Raw genomic sequence first — 7,864 nt, forward strand, 5'->3', positions numbered from 1 at the left:
ATAACTTGGGAGAAAACAGGCTCAGTCAGGGGACCAGTCCTTCTCTGGGTGAAAACGGCATGAAAAGCTTAAAAATATTGCTAAAAAAGATATGTGGTGCTCCCTTAACCATTACTGCTAGTAAAATACCATCATAAAAAAATACACTGTGATGGAAATGTGTTTGTCCGCACAAGTACATCATCTGGCCTTAATGTAGTTCTCGGGATTTGAAGTTAATAAAGAATAAAATAGTGTTTGTGGTTTATGGGACATTTGCAGGGCCTAGAGAAGCTTTTATCAGTAGTGCAATGCTTCATGTTAAATGCTGGCTCTAAAAAGCACTTCTCTTCGAACACAATATCCATAAATGCACTCATATGGGGGACGATTAATACTTTATTAAGCATAGGATCAATCATATGGGCTACTTGATCTCTGTTTCACACAATTAGATTATCCAAACCAGTCGAGATCCAAGTCGTTTTAGTTGTTTAAGAAGAAAAATAATGGAGCTGGCCATATGACTGTGATTTAATACTGATATCGATCCGTCTGTAAGAACTAAGCGGATGGACATTAGCATTAGGACACAATTTCAAGAGTCCTCTCGAGGAATGCGGTCTTGTCTTACATACATATGACTCAGCTAGTCTTTCACTAATTGGCTACGATATGATGCACACAATCCCGCTATAAGCACATTATAGTACCTCCTCCAGCTGGCTCATACGCTGAACTGTGGTCCTGGCAGGGGTGCTGATGTTCTCCAGAGGGGTGCTTAACTGCGGCTGGTGGTTTTGCACACTGAAGGTAGGACACAGAAGGCCAGGGATAAATACTTTGCTGACCTGAAAGCAAAAAAAAAAAACATGATGGCTTTGTGTTACCAAAGGCTTAAAGTGGAATTACTTTATTTTGAATTTTTATGCAAGTGAAGCATTGGGACATGCTACAACTGTACAAAAGTGTCTCTCAATACATACATACTGTTAGTGTTTGTATATCAGTGTGTAAGCATTCGTTTAAAGATATTAAACCCAATAATAAGAATAAACCCAAGATAAGAATAAAAAATTAAAAAATATATTTTTTTCAGATTTTTGTTCTTTACCAACAAGGGTCAGTGAGGAGGTGCTTAACATTCCTTAATTAGTCCATATTTTCCCATATTTTAAGTTTCTATGTGCATATTTATTTATTTCATTTAAAGTATGTGTGAATGACAAAAACAAAAACTTGTGAGGTTGCTATTTCTTTGCAATATACAGTACATAAAACATTAAATATATAACAAAATCAATAAATGATCAATAAATTATTAACAGATATAAATAATTGACAAATAATTTTACTACTATGACTACTACTAATCATAAACACACACACCCATTTATATATATATATATATATATATATATATATATATATATATATATATATATATATATATATATATATATATATATATATATATATATATATATATATATATATATATACACAAACACACACACACTAGATAGATTGGGAAATTGGAAAAAGCTATTTTATTAAAAACAAAATCACTATTTGTATTTTATATATGACAAACAGCATACTATATAAGACAAATAATATTGTATAGCATTTGAATGGAGCCTTTGTATAATGTGGGATAGGTCCCCTTGATCATATTTTCAACCAGTCCCTAGAAAACCAGAACTAGAAAATTGGTTCGAGGTGAGTCATCCACATCTGAAACACACAGCATCATCAGTGCTGCAGAGAAACAGGCTTTTTATATATCAATCATGCATACACCTGTAAGTACCATCTTATTACATTAATATATTATATGAATCTAACGGTATAAACAGATATGCCAGCGCGTCTGTAAAGCATCCCTGCATTCTCTCCAGCACTAATGACAGTCTCTCATCAGGATTTGAGTGACTCACCTGGAACCAATTTTCAAATCTCTGGTGATTGGTGGAGAACATGATGGAATGAGATGATGTATTAGACTCCACACTAGGCTTTGAGATCAAACTGTAATGCACAGACGCCACTGGCTTTTTTAATAAAAGAGAACTACGCATGGCAGAGATGCTGCATATTACAACACGGTCAGACTGAGCTGAAACAGGAAAAATGATTTAGGCCACTAATAATGTCACTTCAGAGGTGAAACTCGCAGATGAAATCAAGCCTCACCCGTGTGACTCCTGTGTACAAGACCAGACTTCCATTGGCCTCAAGCACCAGCATGGTATGAATGTCCTTTCAAGAAATGAAGAGAGTGTGAAATTTAAGTCCTGACAATGACAGAGGATGACACTTACAGCTTATGTTCAAGATTTACAAATGTCACGATTATTTAAATGGTGTTAATTCTTCATCATGATAAAAGCAGCAAGATCTGATCACAATGGATTTGCAACCCATTTTCCATATATTTAATAATTGTAAATTTATTGAATGGTTAAAAGAGGGTTTTGGCTAGTAGTTAACATATACCAATAAGCAACACGGTTCAACTTTCAATAATGTAACTTCTAAATAGCACAGATGCACAATAATTGCAGAAATGTTTATTATGAAGCTATAGGGTTATGTTAAATCTATGTATTTGTTTTTAGGGATGTAACGATGTACCCAAAGCCAATTCTATTTCTCAAATTTTTCTTCAGATATATGCAGAATCTTTGTTTGATTAAAATGCACTGGTTTCCTCTAATTTTAAATTAATTTTAAGGGCAAAGCCTTAGTTTGTTTATATTAATAGATTCATTTTATTTGTATTTATTTATTTGATTTGGGATTCGTTTTAAAATTTTAGTTTAGTTTTGTTATTTGACATTTCAGCAGCATTTTGTCTTAGAAATAATAAAAGGACACCTTTTAAATCTCATTTTTCTTTAAAAAAAATCGTAAGAAAATCATACAAATCTGTATCGTGAAATCATATTGCATTGTGAGTTTAAAGAAACATTGCATCCCTATTTGTTTTACTGTTACTTTTTTTGACCTTGTAATAAAAATGGATGATCTTTTGGTAAAACAAGGCCTCACCAGTGAAGAATACCAGACTTCACCAATCTTTTAGTCTGTTAAACCCTGTCCCTCTCTTACAATAAACTGCAAGATTGCATTTCAATCCAATGCCATTTTCAAGTGCAATACCTAGGTCTGTCACAATTATTGATTTATCATCAGATAATGATTATTCAATCTAATCACAATTATTTGAGATACAGCAATAACTGTGCAGTTTTAATTTAAATCACATTTTGGCATTCAAATTTAAGAACATTAAAATAATGCCATCAAATGTGCAATAGAAGCAGGAGAGTCATAATATCAAAGGGACTAAATAATAAATAAAATAGAAAAATGTTAAAAAAAAAAAAAAAAATAGTACACAAATATAGTCAAAGGATTTATTTTATACAAAACAGAGGTTTAATGTTTGTCATTATATAAATCCATACCATTATACAATCAATTTCACTCAGATGTTTGTCACAATAAGGAAGAACAGATCGGTCACTACTTCAGTTTCATCTCAACTTTAACAACAGTTAAGATAAAACAGACAATTTTTCAATATTTAAGACATCGCAATGACGAAATTTTTAACATGTTTCCTCTCAAAAAGATATCTGAAATATTTTGACTAATTCAAAAGCTCACCTCAAGAGGGGCAGCATCTTTTGCTTTGATGACGGTCACTGATGCAAATATCAGTTGAGAAGTTTCATTGCTCTCCAGAAATTTGACACCTGAAACCAGCACACGAAAGAGATGTGACTAATAACTAGTGCTGTAAAGTAGTTAAATACTCAGAAAACAAAGTGATCTATCCTATAAATATAGAAGTAAGAGTAAAATAAATAAGCCACACATACACCTGAGCTGCTGGTGAGACTCGACCACAGGTCAGAGGTGATGAAGACTTTAGAGGCCTGGCAGCCTTTCTCTCTGAACAACAGACACAGCACTGATTTCAGGACATACATCAACAGTAACTTCATGCTCTCGGCTCATAAACTCAGAGCACCTGGAGATAGCGCTGGTTTCTGTCCAGAGCTGCTCAATGCAGAGGTCGGGAAGAATTGGCTCCATTTCTGGATGCAGGGCTGTATCATTCAGGGTGCTGTTGGGTGAGGCCAGGATGCTGTGGCCTCGTGGGGATGGCGTCTGGCAGGACATGTTGAAGCGCTGAGCTCTAGAGAAGGAGGGCACGGATATGCCAGGTGAACGAGCCCTACTTTATTCATGCAAATTAAAGAGAAACCAAAAGAGCACATTTAAACAAAAAGTCTATATTTCTCCTTTTTTTTCTTAAATGTACTTTTTTTTTTATATATGTCCCATGAAGATATTTTGTACATTTCCTACCGTAAATATATAAAAACATAATTTTTGATTAGTAAAATGCATTGCTACAGACTTCATCTGGACAACTTTAAAGGTGATGTTTTCAATATTTTTTTGCACCCTCAAATTCCAGATTTTCAAATAGTTGCATCTCGACCAAATACTGTCCTCCTAATAAACCATACATCAATGTTAAACTTATTTATTCAGCTTTCAGATCATGTATAAATCTCAATTAAAAAAAAAATTTGACCCTTATGACTTCTTTGTTTTGTGGTCAAGGGTCACATATGTTGATTTCCAGAAATCTAAGAATCAAACATTGGAAAATAGAGGGCCCTATCATACACCCGGTGCAATGCGACGCAAGGCGCAGCACAAGTGTGTTTGCTAGTTTCCGTCCAGCGCCTTTCATATTTCTCATCCAGCGCCATGTCGTTTAATTAGCAAATGCATTTGCGCTGATTTTTGCGCCCATGGGCGTGCTGGTGTAAAAAAGAGGTGTGTGCTGACGCAATGCTATTTTAAGGAGCTGAAAATAGACTGCGCCACAGACCAGCTCAAACCTGGTCTAAAGTCTGCCATTTTTTCTTTGTTATTTAAGGAGCGTACACGCTGCTTATTAAACACAGGGAAGCACAGCAGCACACAAACATGCCAAATATATTACAAATTAAAGGATTGCAATGCATACAATCTTTTTGTAGGCTAAATATATACATGTCAACATGTCATAATGGATAGTCATCGCACGTATCAGAATTAGGCTATCTATTTGCTCGCACACAAACAGCTCCGTTTCATCTCGGAGACGTGTTCTGTCTTTGCGGTTGCCAAATTCCACCGTATAAATAGCAAATCCGTCATGGCACGAGCACAACGGTCTCTTAATGGGAATGGAAGATGAGACTCTGATTGGTTTATTGCACGTTACGCCCAAAAAACACCCATTATTTATTAAGAGAATAGGGACAACCCTTTTAGACCATGCAGCCGGGCGCGCCAACTGTTTTTCCGTCCTTAAAATAGCAAAAGTGGATTTGGACACGCCCTGAGTGCACCTACGCCTTGCGCTTTACACTTCGCGTTTCGATTGTTAAAATAGGGCCCTAACAGTTCAAATAATGACGTCATCCTTTAACCATTAAAACAAAACCGTGGAAACATAAGGTATGTATTTCATAATGACTGAGTGAAGCAACCGTACCTCAGGTGTGACTCTGCGCAGGGTCCAGACGGTGTGTGTGCACTGCTGTGTGTCGTACGTCATGATAATGGAGGGCTCGGGGCTGGTGAACACCACTCTCAGAGCGCTGTCTGAAACATACTGGAGACGGGACTCAAAGAGACCTGAACCAATACAAGGGAACAACAAGAGCATTAACATATGACATGTTCTGAGGTCAAAAGACCAGAGATCCACAACACATCCAAGTCATTATTATAGAGTTAATTTTCCCAAGTTCCAAATGTATGGTTTTGGTGAGTAAATATGACAACTTAATGACCAGCTGGCCAGTAGCTCTATTAGGAAATAATACATGGTTTAAATTGAATTATATGAACGTCATTCTGACTTTTACTGATGTAAGCAACATGAGCGAATCAAATCAAAAACATACAGACCTTCTAATAAAGAAAACATCTGTTTATTTGGGACCATCCTAAGTTGATTTAGGAAGTTTTGCATGCAGTGACAGATTACAAAATATTTCTCACATTAAGCCACCAAAACAAAAAATGAGGAATAAAAATCACAATGGGTTGTCATGTTTTTGTAAGAGAAGCGGTTTCACGAAGACGGACTCATCTTGAATGTGATGCTGCAAACGAATCAATGACCTGCTCAGTCACTAAAATGCACAAAAATATACTTTCATGGGGACTATAAACAAATATTTCTGGGTGGCAAATTTTACCCGTTGTCTCTCCATTTTAGACCCAGGGGATCAACATTTATTCAATAAATATTTACTTACGAAAACTTGTTTTAAATGAGTCCGAGTTCCAGGACAGAAGACGAGTATCATAATTAAAAATAATTATTGATTGCACTTCCATAATTTACCTCAAAAATACAAATGAAAAGTGCATTGCATTGCATGAGAAAGTTTCAGGCTCTCAATTCCAGTCCCCTGTTTTCCCTTATTCCCATTATAAACGCAAATGTCTGAAATGTTTAGGAAAAGCCTTCTGGGGCAACATGCCAGAATATGCTCACGTAAAATAAAATAAAGCCAGAACTGTAAATTGTTCTGTCTAAATACTGTTACTAAAACCAAAACGCCCCCCTTTCCTGTCCACGTGCCAAATAACCCATTATGCCTCATGAAACGCACAGCTACCACACATCATCAGTCACTGAGCTAAAAACAGGATAAATCCCTGAAGGCACGAACAAACGCCTGCTAGTGACAATGGCTTTGCTGGAAGATCTCCTCCAAACACGTAAGGCTGATTGAGACATTTAAAGCGGATTTGAGAGAGAGAAGTCCATTATAAATCAGAGATGTACTGTAGAGAAATTCAACAGCATTCTGACCTGAAATGGCAGTGAGTGGCAGTGAAATGAGACAGTCCAGTACCTGCTGAACTGGGATGTCCACCATGAGGCTTGATTCTTACTGCCACGACTCCATATGACCATGTTTCCAGCCACATACAGCTCCTCCTCATTTTCAACCTCATCAGGAGCTGCTCCCTTCCTCAGCTGCCAGCGCTCCTGTCAATCACATCATAATCATAGTTAAAACATGAAGTATTTTTATTAAGAACAGCTTGATTTTGCTTAAAGGAGAAGAGCAGTGCAAACACACTGCTAAACATCTCCTTTTGTACTCCACAGAAGAAACAAAGTAAAAAACAAACTACCTTCTCATGGTCCTGTAGAGTGACCTCCTGAAGGGATCCTGTGAGTCCAGCCGCCCCGTCAGAGGACCAGAGCTCGGAGGCTGGCTGGAGCTGCTGCAGCTGGAGATTCGCGGCATTCGGGTGATTTTTGCATTACTCACGATCGAATGGGACAATCAAATGCAATTCGCCAGCAGCTATCATTGTGGCTCTCTCTTCATAGATATGCGACATGAGTTCCAAATATCAGCATTATTTCTGTAAAACACAAAGACAATTAGGCTGCGTTTACACTGTCAGAAAAAAATCTGATTTTTTTCCCCACATCTGACACAGGTCAGAATTTGATGCACGTGTGTAAACACAAAAATCCACAAGAGATCAGATTTTCCCAAATGTGGTTTTAAATCAGATACATATCAGATATCTGGACATCCGACCTACTTCTAAACACACATATCCGATTCCCCGCAGACATTTTTACAGACAAAATGTTGTGTTTTGCATCGACACCTATGCCACCTTCAGTATGGCAGCACACTATACTGCATTTTTGATGAGCTGCTTTTTATCAGCATATTTTTGACGTTACTGTTACTGATTTCTATTGCCTCAGAACATTCGAGAAACCATATACACTTAAGATTATTGCGATACTAGTATAGTTTTTGCT

The 7,864-nt window shown here is 36.7% G+C and overlaps 1 pseudogene; it reads right to left on the reverse strand.

Annotated features, from left to right (window-relative positions):
- LOC113078513 (anaphase-promoting complex subunit 1-like) overlaps window positions 1-7,445 on the reverse strand; it is a 49,599-nt pseudogene extending 42,154 nt beyond the window's left edge.
- Window positions 7,446-7,864: the final 419 nt, after the last annotated feature.

Source organism: Carassius auratus, unplaced genomic scaffold, assembly GCF_003368295.1.
Source record: "Carassius auratus strain Wakin unplaced genomic scaffold, ASM336829v1 scaf_tig00025916, whole genome shotgun sequence".
In the NCBI taxonomy this organism is placed as follows: Eukaryota; Metazoa; Chordata; class Actinopteri; order Cypriniformes; family Cyprinidae; genus Carassius; species Carassius auratus.